This window comes from Perognathus longimembris, chromosome 6 (genome assembly GCF_023159225.1).
Source record: "Perognathus longimembris pacificus isolate PPM17 chromosome 6, ASM2315922v1, whole genome shotgun sequence".
Lineage (NCBI taxonomy): Eukaryota > Metazoa > Chordata > Mammalia > Rodentia > Heteromyidae > Perognathus > Perognathus longimembris.
In genome coordinates this window covers 51712372-51725703 of record NC_063166.1, presented here as the reverse complement: position 1 = coordinate 51725703, position 13332 = coordinate 51712372, and the positions used below count along the sequence as shown (strand labels likewise).

The 13332-nt window shown below is 42.2% G+C and overlaps 1 protein-coding gene across 2 annotated transcripts in view; it reads left to right on the top strand.

Moving 5' to 3' along the window:
• Positions 1–12: 12 nt before the first annotated feature.
• The window catches only part of Cfap61 (cilia and flagella associated protein 61), a 242956-nt gene continuing 229636 nt past the window's right edge, over positions 13–13332 (top strand). For both annotated transcript variants that reach the window (XM_048348715.1, XM_048348716.1), the window contains exon 1: positions 13–151. The gene's annotated coding sequence lies outside the window, so the exon portion shown is untranslated. The remainder of the gene's footprint in view (positions 152–13332) is intronic.

Genomic DNA, 13332 nt, shown 5'->3' with positions numbered 1-13332 from the left:
ATGGTCCAAACCCTGCACGCCGCGGCTTGGAACTTAGTTTAACGCGAGTATTCCGAGGCCAGCCACGGGGAGAGCAGTGAAGAAACCCCCTAACTAGCAGTTTTTGTTCAGGCTAGTGTCAGACCATTATCCTGCTCCTTCCTTCCCCCAGGTCCGTGGAAGGTGGGTGTCACCACGTCCAGCTGATTTCTAGAGCTAGGATTCGGCTAACTTTTTGGTCTGGACTGGCTTGCTATCCCTGCTCCCGCAGCTACTGAGGTTGCAGGTGTGCACCCCCGCACACACCTGAGCCTTCTTCCGCCACGGCTCAGAAGGACGTCGTAGCTCGTTAGTCAAGGGGCTTCCTCAAAGACTTCTAGTATTCGGAGAAATGTATTTATTAATACCTATTTGTACACATTGGTTTCAAAATTTTTAACGCAGCTTTCTAAAACTGCAGTTGACTAGAAACAATATCAAAATATTTGCCATAGCTCTTTATCACCAAGTGATTTAAATATTTGAAAATGTCTTTTCTCAAAGTTAAGTGAGTTGAATTGGTTTTTATATCACTAGCAGGGACATCTATTGAAATTTTTAAAAATGCTTTCCTTCAATGACTTCCCTTGTATTTTTAATCCTAAGCAATCAATTTAGCAAATGAGTAATTGGTTGCCTCTAGGCTGGACTCAAAAATACAAACACCTTAAAGTACTTCTGATCCTGATACTGATGTTTTTAACATTTAGTAATTCATTTTGCCTTCTTTTTTATTTTTTTAATTTGCAGTGTTGTTGATTGAACCCAGGGCATTGCACATGCTAAACATTCTACCACATTGGTCATTTTCAATGGAAACTTAAGAAGACTGATGGTTATCTTTATTTTTTTTCAGCCACTCCTTTGTAAGCCACCCATTTCTGATTTTAATTTTATCTTTTCTGAAATAGATCTTTGCCTGGTTCTTTCAATCCCTTTTTTGACACTAATTTTTTTCAGTCTTGATTTCATCTTGATATTTTGGTGAGTGGTTAGGCAGAGTGTTCCAGGTTAATAGTAACTTTTCTCTTTGCTTTTTTAGAATGTTAATCTAGTAGTAAATATTTTAGGATGACAACTACAATATCCATATGGCAACTTTCAGCTCATCTCTGTGAACTTTAGGATATTTTACCTTTTTTATTAGCATATGTTGTACAAGGGGACTCCCATTGTGACATTTTTACACAGGAAAACAATGTATTTCTATCAACCTCCACTCCCTCTTGAACATGTTCCTTTCCCTTTCTCTCTTCTTAGAACTATGAAATCTGTTGGAATTGCTTTATTTTTATATATGCAAATAAACCACGTGGACCATGTTCATCCTTCATCCTCTTTGTTAGCCCTCTTACCTTTGAAAACATAGAAAGAATATTACACCACACTTGAAGATTATGTAAAAGTCAAATTTTGGTGCTTATAAGTATAATTTTACTGGAATATGGATGTTCCTTTGGGTGATTTTTGGCTCTATTACTGTGCTATAGCAGTGTTGAGTAGCTGCCCAGAAGATATGTAGGTCATAACGCCCTAAAATATTTATCTGGCTCTTTGAAAAGAAGCTTTCCGGGTCTGGGAATATGGCCTAGTGGTAGAGTGCTTGCCTTGTGTACATGAAGCCCTGGGTTTGATTCCTCAGCCCCACATATATAGAAAAATCCAGAAGTGGTGCTGTGGCTCAAGTGGTAGAGTGGTAGCCTTGAGCAAAAAGAAGCCAGGGACAGTGCTCAGGCCCTGAGTTCAAGCCCCAGGACTGACAATTAAAAAAAAAACAGGGGCTGGGGATATGGCCTAGTGGCTAGAGTGCCTGCCTCGTATTCATGAGGCCCTGGGTTCAATTCCCCAGCACCACATATACAGAAAATGGCCAGAAGTGGCGCTGTGACTCAAGTGGCAGAGTGCTAGCCTTGAGCAAAAAGAAGCCAGGGACAGTGCTCAGGCCCCCAAGCCCCAGGACTGGCAAAAAAAAAAAAAAAAAGCTTTCCAACTCGACCTACAGGCTCTAATGTTGCTGATACAAAACAGCCTTCCATAAGTCTTCTGTTTTTTCTCCAGTTGCTTTAGGGTTTTCTTTTTATGTTGGGGTTTTGTAGTTTCACTGCTATGCATTTAATGCATTTTTATTATCCTTTTCAGAACTGAAGATTTCATTGAAAAACATTTACCATTATTTTCAAGCATTTCATTTACTCTCTGGAATTCTTCTAAGATAGATTTCATTCGGTATTTCATGTATTATAACCACACTTGGCATTTTCTTTCCATTTGATTCTTTCTAGGGCTTTTCAGTGTAATCTAACATTTTAATAAGTCATCCAATTAGTTGAAATTTGTATTAATTATAAACTTGTTTTATAGTCTTTCAGAATATTATCTAAAGCTCTTGATGACTCCCCATAGTATACAGGCAGTATAGATAGGAATGCCAAATACTTTAGAACGCAGACTTCTTCAAATATTCTCTACTTTCACTCTCTCCAGCCTCCCTTTGCCCCCCCCCTTCTTCCCTCCCCTCCCTTTCCTTTTTCTTTTTGGCAATAGTGGAGTTTTGAACTGAGGGCCTGGCCTTGTGCTTTCTGGGGAAGTGCTTTCCCCATTGAACTGCCACCTCAACCCTGTTGTTCTTTTTGTTATTTTTCAGAGAGTGGCTTCTGTCTTTTGTCCATGACAACCTAGGACTGCCACCCTCCTCTCTATGCCTCCTGTAGCTGAGATTACAAGCCTGCCTCCACACTTGGCTTGTTGGTTATAATAGATCTCCCTAACTGCCTGAGTCAACTTTGAACATTCTTTCAATCTCAGCCTCTGAAGTATCTGGGATTACAGGTGTTGCTTTGTTTATTGTATAAAGCTTTGAGTAGGGAAATCTTTCTCTGTGTGTGTGTGTGTGTACTTTTCCTAGACTTCTGCATTCACTCAGGGGCCCAATCCTCTGAGGTCCTTACATGATAATATGGCTGTAGTTCCAGTTCCAGATGAAATGGTCTGTCCCATTGTCCTAGAGTGTAAACCTCTCACGAGCTTGTGGTCAGGTGTGGCCCCATCACTTCTGGAGTCACTGGCTCAGCCTCCTCCTTAGACATTGCCATCTAGGTAGAAGATTTCCCTTGTCTCCCACACTTTTGGGTTTTCTTATTTTCAAATCCTTTATTCTTTCTTCACAAATTTCCTATGCACGTAGTGTAGTTTATGATGTTGTTTCACAAACTAGTTGTTTTTCCCCTTCTGCTTTCCAGTTAAAGCCTAAACTAGGAATGACAGTATGAGTATGGGTATGAGTATGACAGTATGAGTAGCTTTGACAGGAGTATAGGCATTTTAAAGTCCTATCCAGTTAAGGTAGAGGATAATGCTTGTTAAGCACACACACACACGCATGCACACACACACGCATGCATGCACACACGCATGCATGCACGCACACACACACGCTTACGCTCCATTAATCTGCCATATCTTCATAGGAAGCACCTGGTAACACAATCATAGGGGCTATGGCAAATGTAATTGAGTAGTTATTTAGCTGATAGCTAGAAATAGAGTGATTGCTTCCTTTGAAACAAGTCTGCCATTCTAGTGTTTGCTAATGCTTTCCCCAAATGTGGAGTGAAAAAGGCTGAGAAGTAAGCTGCCTCCTCATGATTGTCTCCCTGATGGGCTCTGGTCCACATCCCAGAATGTGTGGTGCATGTTTAAACCTAGTAAAATAGAAAATTCTGTCTTAAAGTATACTGTGCCCGTCTTAAAAAAGGCCTTTGGGGCAAAGATATCCAGACAGAATTTCAGGTGAAAGATTTTGGATGTGGGTAGTAGCAGAAACTGTCCAATAGAGTGAATGAACTTAATACTACTAATATAGTTCAAATGGTCAATTTGGGAATTTCTATATTTTGCCATAATAAAATGAGTTTCAGATTTATATATAAAGAAATTTCATGCTTTTCACTATGGTTGGCTATTAATGGATTGTGTGTAAAATTTAAAACTCTGTGTGTGTGTGCACGCACGTTGTATGATCCTGGGGCTTGAACTCAGGGCCTGGGTGCTGTCCCTGAGCTTTTTTGCTCAAGACTAGAATAGTGCTCTACCACTTGAGCAACAGCTTCACTTCCAGTTAATTGGAGAAAAGAGCCTCATGGGATTTTCTGCCTGGGCTGTCTTTGAACTGCAGTCCTGTAGTCTTAGCCTCTGAGTAGCTAGGTAGGCATGAGCTGCATGAACCACAGTTGACCAGCTTAAAAACTCATTTTTTAAAGAAAAAGCTAAGAAGGATTGACATAGGTCATGAAATCAGTGATTGCCATTGAACTCTATAAAGCTGTCTTGGAAAGGAAATGCTGTTTTGCCATCAAAACTTAAGTGGAGCTCAAAGAAAGTGACATTGTTTATCTAGGAAAGAGCGTATCAGTAACAACAGGATTGGTTGGCCTGTGGTCACCAACAGTAGGGAGAGTCCCAGGCAAAGTGTGAGGTACCAAGCCTTGTCCATCTCTGGGTTCCTTGGCTTGGCATGTTTACAGGGAGTGAGGATGAGGACCCTCCCAGGCTCCAGGAGCCATGAGCAGCTTCTTGGCATCTACTGTTTATGAACCTGAGAAGTATGTTCGTGCTACATAATAATGTCAGTAATGATGGCTAATGTTTTCTGAGCACTTAGCTGGGTGTCACACATTGCTCCCACTGTTGTACATATCATAACTCATTTGTAAGATTCTTTTGGGCTCTCTCTACCATCTCTAATGTATAGGTGAGAAAACTGAAGCTCATTGAGTGTAACTTGCCCAAAAGTTACATGGCTATTGGGAAGGTTAAAAAAATGATGAAAGCAGGGGTGGGAAGGTGGGAGAAAAATGAAGGAGTAACAAGTATGACAAGAAATGTACTCACTACCTTAAGTGTATAACTGTAACTCTCTGTACATCATGTTGACAATAAAAAAGAAAGAAAAAAGTTACATGACTAAAACATGGAAATTGTCATCCCTAATACTCTTGATTTCCCAGTCTGTGTTCTTTACCACAGCCCATTTTCCTTCCCTGAAAACTACTTTCTGATTGTTGAGCTTTTCCATATAGTCTATCTACAAAAGAAAGCGTGTTTGAATGGACTTGCTGCAGCTTTACAAAGTGTTTATTGACATCTAAAGGGTTTGAAAAAATTGAGCCAATATTTCAAGTGCTGGAGATGTTACATAGATACCAACATAGGTAGCACGAGTTTCTTCTTTTGCAAAAGGAAAACCTACTATTCTGAAGCCACATTTCACAAGGCAACACCCAACTAGACCCCATAGTTCACTATAGTCACCCTGCTACCATAGGTGCACAGCAGTGGGCACACAGCTCAAGAAACAGGTAGTTCTCCACCACATTCTTGTATCAAAGGCAAAATAGACTCCAGTTTATGCATATGGTTTGTTAACTGCATAGGTTGTGGAAACATCTGGGCTGCCCACTGTTAATTTATTCATTGTTAGGTATTAAATGATTAAGAAATGAGTAAATTAACATATTAAAAATCTCAAGTTTTGTAAGATTGGGTGGTATGGGGCTGTTTCTAGAGCTGGGTTTGCCTTGGAAAACACCGTTCCTGAAGGTGTGGTTGAAACTTCTTTGTCAGCTTTGAAGCAGAGGGTAGCAAATGCCATCGGTGGAGAATTCCTAGGTGTCAACTTTACTGTCTTCACAGGCTCTCTCCTTATTACCTCAAATCGTGCACCTTGACATCTGAAGGTTTATAGTTAAGCGCAATTCAGCTGCAGTTTAGTCGGTGTGCTAGAGAACAGTGAAGATAAGGGACCACTTTCCCCCAGAGCCTGCAGAGGGCAGTCACAGAAGCTTTGCTGGATGCTCTACTTCTAACCTGAGGCAAATTGCTTTGCTTCCTGGACTTGGAGCTTTCAGTTTTCTCTCCTGACTGTGAGCTCAGTCCAGTGCTTGCAAGCCCTGCAAAGCCAATGATGTACAACATTTTTCAGGAAAAATCACACACACGTACAATTCCATTCAAAATTGCTCCATTATTTGTGTGATAGAAGGCAGAACAGTGGTTATCTTCGAAGGGGATTGACATGAGCCTTCCAAAGGTGCTAGAATGCTTCATATTCTTTGAAGCAATGTGATGATGGAAAACTAATTTCCCTGTTGTAAACTCGCTAGCTAATAATAAATTATTTTTTCCATGGAAAAAAGGGAAGGAGTAAGAGAGGGAATAGATGTATAAAGAGACAGACCTACCATTGAGAGATTGAAACCAGTTTGTAGCCTACGGCTTCCATCAGAACCATTTTCTGGAACTCTCCACTGTTGGCTGCTATTAAAGAGACTCTGCTCAAATGTTGAAGGGGTGACACTGATCAAGATGCATTGTATTAATGCACTAATTTGTTATATGCCACTTTTTTGTACAATAACTTAATAAAAAAGTTGTCTTCTTTTTTTTTTTTTTTAATTTTTTTATTATCAATTGAACATAAATTTTTTTTTACAAGGTGCTGTGCAAAGAGGGTGCAGTTACATAGTAGGGCAGTGTGTACATTTCTTGTGATATCTTACAACCTGTTTTCCCATCCCTTGTCTAGGTCAGGTAGACCCATATGCAGTATACAATGTATCAAGCACATATACAGTGTTCACAGACTTGGTCTCTACTGTCTCTCCATCTCCCTTTGTTAACAGTCATATATCAGGGAGATCATGCCCCTTTGTTTTCTGTGTTCTAGGCTTGTCTCACTCAACATTATTTGTTCGAGTTCTGACCATTTCCCTGCGAATAACAATATTTCACCATTCCTAATCGCTATGTAGTATTCCATTGTGTATAAGTACCATATTTTTTGGATCCATTCATCTGTGGAGGGGCATCTGGGTTGTTTCCATATTTTGGCTATTGTGAATTGTGCTGCGATAAACATGGAAGTACAAATGTCCTTTTGATATCTTGGGTTTTGCTGTTTAGGATAGATGCCTAGGAGTGGTATGGCTGGGTCATAGGGTAGGTCTATATTGAGCTTTTTGAGAAACCTCCATACTGTTCTCCAAAGTGGTTGTACTAATTTGCACTCCCACCAACAATGGAGAAGGGTTCCTCTTTCCCCACAGCCCCTCCAGCATTTGTTGTTTCCTGAGTTCAGAGTATAGGCCATTCTAACTGGGGTGAGGTGGTATCTCAGGGTTGTTTTTATTTGCATTTCCTTTACTAGCAGGGATGTTGAGCATTTCCTCATGTGTTTCTTTGCCATTTTTATATCTTCTCTTGTGAAGTCTCTCTTTAGCTCTTTTGCCCATTTCCTAATAGGTTTATTGGGCTTGGAGGGGCTTAGCTTTTTGAGTTCTCTGTAGATGACAGATATCAGGCCTTTATCTGTTGCTGTGCTGGTAAATATCCTTTCCCATATCGTTGGCTGTCTTTCTATTTTGGTGGCTATGACCTTAGCTGTGCAGAAACTTTTTAATTTGTAGTAGTCCCATTTGTTGAGTCTTTCCCCTATTTGTTGTGCGCCTGGGACTCTATTCAGGAAGTTCCTTCCTGTGCCTATAAGTTCTAGTGTCTTTCCTACTCTGTCCTTCAGTAGTTTCAAGGATTCAGGTCTGATGTTGAGGTCCTTGATCCATTTTGAGTTGATCTTGGTGCATGGTGATAGGCTTGGGTCTACTTTGAGTTTTCTGCATATGGCTGCCCAGTTCTCCCAGCACCAGTAGTTGAAGAGGCTATGTTTATTCCATTGTATGTCTTTAGCTCCTTTGTCGAATATCAGTTGGCTGTAAGAGTGCGGTTTTATTTCTGGGTCTTCAATTCTAATCCACTGGTCTTCCGATCTGTTTTTATACCAATACCATGCTGTTTTTGTTATGATGGCCTTGTAGTAGAGCTTGAAGTCTGGTATGGTGATACCTCCTGCACTATGTTTTTTGCCTAGAATTGCTTTGGCTATTCTAGGTTTTTTGCTGTTCCATATGAATTTATGGATTGGTTTCTCTATTTCAGTGAAGAATGTGGCTGGGATTTTGATAGGTATTGCATTGAATTTGTATAACAATTTGGGCAGTATGGCCATTTTCACTATATTGATTCTGCCTACCCATGAGCATGGGAGGTCTTTCCATCTCCTTGTGTCTTCTTTGATTTCCCTTTTTAGATTTTTGTAGTTTTCATTGAATAGGTCCGTCACGTCCTTGGTTAAGTTGATCCCTAGGTACTTTATTCTTTTTGGCTACTGTAAATGGAATTGTTTCCATAATTTCCTTTTCTGTTTGTCTATTGCTGGTGTACAGAAAAGCTGCTGACTTTTGTGGATTGATTTTGTATCCTGCTACTTTGCCAAATTGGTTTATTAGATGTAGGAGTTTGGGTACTGAGTTTTTTGGGTCCTTGAGATATAAGATCATGTCGTCTGCGAATAGGGATAACTTGATTTCTTCCTTGCCGATGTGGATCCCTTTGATGTCCTCCTCTTGCCTTATTGCTATGGCTAGGGATTCCAGTACTATGTTGAACAGAAGTGGGGAGAGTGGGCATCCTTGTCTTGTTCCTGTGTTTAGGGGGAATGATTTAAGTTTCTCTCCATTTAATATGATATTAGCAGTTGGTCTGTTGTATATGGCTTTTATTGTTTTGAGGAATGTTCCATCTATTCCTGTTCTCTCCAAAGCTTTTAATAGGTATGGATGTTGTATTTTGTCAAAGGCTTTTTGGGCATCGACTGAGATAACAATGTGATTCTTGATTTTAGTTCTGTTTATGTGGTGAATTACATTGATTGATTTACGGATGTTGAACCATCCTTGTGACTGAGGGATGAAGCCTACTTGGTCATGATGTATGATATTCTTGATCATTTTCTGGATCCTGTTAGCTAATATTTTATTGAGGAGCTTTGCATCTGTGTTCATTAGTGATATTGGTCTGTAGTTCTCTTTTTTTGTTGGATCTTTGCCTGGTTTGGGGATGAGTATGATATTAGCTTCGTAGAATGAGTTCGGGATTTCTCCCTCCGTTTCTATTTCGCGGAAGAGTTTGAGGAGTATTGGAGTTAGCTCCTCACTAAAGGTTTTGTAGAATTCATTGGTGAATCCATCTGGGCCTGGGCTTTTCTTAGTAGGGAGGTTCTTGATTACCTCCTGTATCTCACCGTAAGTTATTGGTTTATTTAGTTGATTTATTTCTTCTTGGTTCAGTTTGGGCAGTTTGTACTTCTCTAAGAATTGATCCATTTCTGTAAAATTATTGTTTTTTGTTGAGTAGAGGTTTTGGAAATAGCTCCTTATGATTGTTTGAATATCGTGTGTATTTGTTGTAATTTTTCCTGTGGAGTCCCTGATTTTACGAATATGAGTCTCTTCTCTTCTTTTTTTTGTGAGTCTTGCAAGGGGTCTGTCAATTTTGTTTATTTTCTCAAAGAACCAGCTTTTAGTCTTATTTATTTGTTGAATGGTCTTTCTATTTTCAATCAGATTTATCTCTTCTTTAATCTTTGTAATCTCTCCCCTCCTAGTCGTTTTAGATTCTGTCATTTCTTGTTTCTCCAGTTGTTTTAGTTTCATCGTGAGGGTATTCACCTGCTCTGCTTCCATTCTTTTAATGTGGGTACTGAGTGCAATGATCTTGCCCCTCAGTACTGCCTTAGCTGTGTCCCATAGGTTTCTTTGTGATGTGTTTTCTTTGTCATTGTGGCTTATGAATTCGTTGATTTCATCTTTAATTTGATCTGTGGCCCAAGTGTTGGATAGCAGCGTGGGGTTTAGCCTCCAAGAGTGTGTATAGGCTCTGTGGTATCCTTTGTTGTTGAGGGTTACCTTTAATCCACTGTGATCAGATATAATACATGGGATGATGTCAATTCTTTTGTATTTGCTGAGGTTCTTTGTGTGGGCTATGACGTGGTCTATTTTGGAATATGATCCATGGGCTGCTGAAAAGAAGGTGTATTGGGTCTCTGTAGGGTGGAAGGTTCTATATAGGTCTGTTAGATCCATTTGGGCAATGGTGTTATTTAGGTCCTCAGCTCCCTTACTAATCCTCTGGGTGTTGGATCTGTCTCTTGGAGAGAGAGGAGTATTAAAGTCACCCACTATGATTGTGTTTGCATCTATCTTGCTCTGTAATTCTGTGAGAATTTGCTTGACATATGTCGGGCCTCTTTTGTTCGGTGAGTATACATTTATCACCGTGATGTCTTGATTCTGGATTTTTCCTTGTATCAATATGTAGTGTCCTTCTTTGTCTTTTTGAGTGGACTTTAAAGAGAAATCCAGCTTGTCTGAGATCAGAATGGCTACACCTGCCGTTTTGGTGGGTGCATTTGCTTGGTAGATCTTGCTCCATCCTTTCATTCGAAGCCTGTTTTTGTCCCTTGCTGTAAGGTGGGTCTCTTGTAGACAACAGATGTCAACTTTTTGCTTGCGGATCCATTCTGCCAGTCTGCTCCTCTTGATCGGGGAGTTTAAGCCATTTATATTTAAAGAGATCAAGGATAAGGGTGTTTTTTCTCCTTCCATTTTCTTGTTGGGCTGTTTTTTCCTGTTGTTTTTTTTTTTTCTTCTTGTCTTTAGTGAGCTGGTCTTTCTGCTGGACTTTGGCTATTGAAGTTTCTTTCTGATTCTGTCTGTGTGTCTTTTACGATCTCTGTTGGGTGGGCTTCCCCTCTTAATATTCGCTGTAGGGCTGGTTTTTTATTCACATACTCCTTTAGCTCCTCTTTGGTGTGGAAAGATCTGGTTCTCCCTTCGAATGTGAACTCCAGTTTCGCTGGATATTTGATCCGAGGTTGTAAATTGTTATTCTGAAGTACTTGGATGGTGTTCTTCCACTCACTTCGAGCTTGGTAAGTTTGTGTGGATAAGTCGGATGTTATTCGAATCCTCTTCCCATTGAAAAAAGTTTCCTTCTTCGCTTTGGCTGAATTCAGAATTTGCTCTTTAATCTTGAGGTCTGTAGTCTTGAATATTATGTGCCTTGGGGTGGTTTTCCTGGGGTCTGGCCTGCCAGGTGTCCTATAGGCTTCGGTTACCTGGATGGGGTCCCCTGTGAGATTGGGGAAGTTTTCTGCAATAACTTTATTGAGAACATGATTAAGCCCTCTGCTCTGATATTCGGCTCCTTCTTCTATTCCAATTATGCGCAGATTATATCTCTTGTCTTTGTCCATTAGTTCCTGGATTAATCTTCCCTGAAGCTTCACCTTTTCTTGGAGTGTGGTCATTTTCTGGTTGTTGTCAGCTGCTTCATCGTCCAGGCGAGAGATTCTGGATTCCATATGGTCCACTCTTTGTGTTATGGTTTCAATTGCGGAGTTTATGGATGTCAGAGAGCTATTCATGGTTGTCATATCAGCTCTGATCGTGGAAATTTCTTCCTTTAAAGAGTTGTATTTTAAATCTATTTTTTCATGCATTTCAATTCTCAGGGTGTGGAGATTTTCTTTAAAGGCGGCTTGCATTGTATCCATTTTTGCTTCCATTTCTTTAAACGAGGCTTGCATTGTATCCAGTTTTGCTTCCATTTCTTTTTTTTTTTTTTTTTTTGTTTTGTTTTTTTTTTTTTTTTGGCCAGTCCTGGGCCTTAGACTCAGGGCCTGAGCACTGTCCCTGGCTTCCTTTTGCTCAAGGCTAGCACTCTGCCACTTGAGCCACAGCGCCACTTCTGGCCATTTTCTGTATATGTGGTGCTGGGGAATTGAACCCAGGGCCTCATGTATACAAGGCAAGCTCTCTTGCCACTAGGCCATATCCCCAGCCCCGCTTCCATTTCTTTCTTGGCTTCCTGGGTGTCCTTCCAGATTTCCGCTCTAAACTCCTGGAATTGTTTTCTGATTTCATTTCTGACGGTTTCGATCATTCCTGTTAACATGTCCTCATTTGCTTTTTTATTCTCCATCTCCTCTCCAGTCGTGCTGTTTTTTGAAGCTGGCGAGTTGGCTTGTCCTTTGATGAACTGAGTTATGTTTCTTTGTGATTTGCGCATCTGGAAGTCTGTGTAGATCTTCCCTCCCTTCTGTGTAGGCGTATCTGCGGCAGCAGGTGCTGTCGCTGTGGCCCCGCCCACCAGTGCAGGGCACGCCTACCAGAGCGGGCGCTTTCGCCGGGGCCCCGCCCTCCTGTGCACTGTGAGTCCCCTACAACAGGCACTTAAGTGGGGTCTGCCTCCCAGAGCGAGCCCTGGGTTGTTGGGTTGTGCTTGCGCCCTCCCGCGAGTCCGTTGGGGGGGGAGGCAGTATGTGTGGGGCCCAGTGGGATCGACTGTCCGGGTGTGGCTTGGCACTCTCAGACCTCGCCTCCGCTGCGAGGAGGGGGAACGAGATCAGGCTCAGGTGACCCTGCTGGACTGGTATTGCCCACCAGCGCCTGTGATTTTAGTTGTAAGAGTCCGCAAGGTCTAGGCGCCTCGGGTGGGGCTTGCCCTGCCGGCCGTCCCCCGACCCCTGTTGGGAAGGGGACGGGGCCGGTTCTGCCAGTTCAGGAACCTTTGGGGGCTTGGGGCTGTTCCGCCCTTCCCCTGCTAGACTGGCTTCCCAGCGCCTGATGGGAGCTTCCCGCCTGATTTGGGGGATCTTTGTTCCCACGGGAGTGGGGAGGGGGAGGGAGGGAGCTATAGCTTCTTTGTCGGGCTTGGGTCTCCCGTTGGGGGAAGGGATTATGGGGGACTCACTTTTGCTGCTTTGTGTGTGTGTCCCGCGCCGCCGTTGGCCCTTCAGGGGTTGGCGAAGTGTCGTGGTGGCTTCCCCCGTTCCCTCTTTCTGCCGCGCTGGGTTCCCTTGTCCAAACCCGGTGTGGACCCGAACTTCTCGTCGCTGCCGGGTGTGTCTTGGTCCGCACCCTGCTTTGTGTCCGTGGGGTCTCCCGCTATATGGATTCTGCGCTCCTGGCAACCTGTCTGCCAATCGCCGGGTTCCCCTTTCCCAGCCTGACCCTGTTTGGGCCAGGGCCGGCTGGTGGGGGGAGGGTGCCCCGATTAATCTCCGGCTCCGTGTAGGTTTTCGGTTCTTCTTTTTTGCTCCTTTTTGTTTTCCTGCGTTTCTCCACTGCTTCTGGATGCTGGTTTTGCTGGGTTCTTGGTGGAGTGTTGGGTGTTGGAGTTCCCAGCTCGCTATTCAGTTGGTGCGAGTCGGGGTGCCTCCCTATTGTTTCGGCGCCATCTTTCTCTCCTTGTCTTCTTTTTTGAAGATGGGGAAAATGCTGTTTTACAAAGAAAGCAGGCCACTGTTAGGGGAGTTCTCAAAGTCTTTAATGGGTGTGTTAGTCAGCTTTCTATCATTGTGATAAAATAACCTGAGATGCTCATCAGCTTATAAAGAAGAAAGGTTTATTTGGGCCT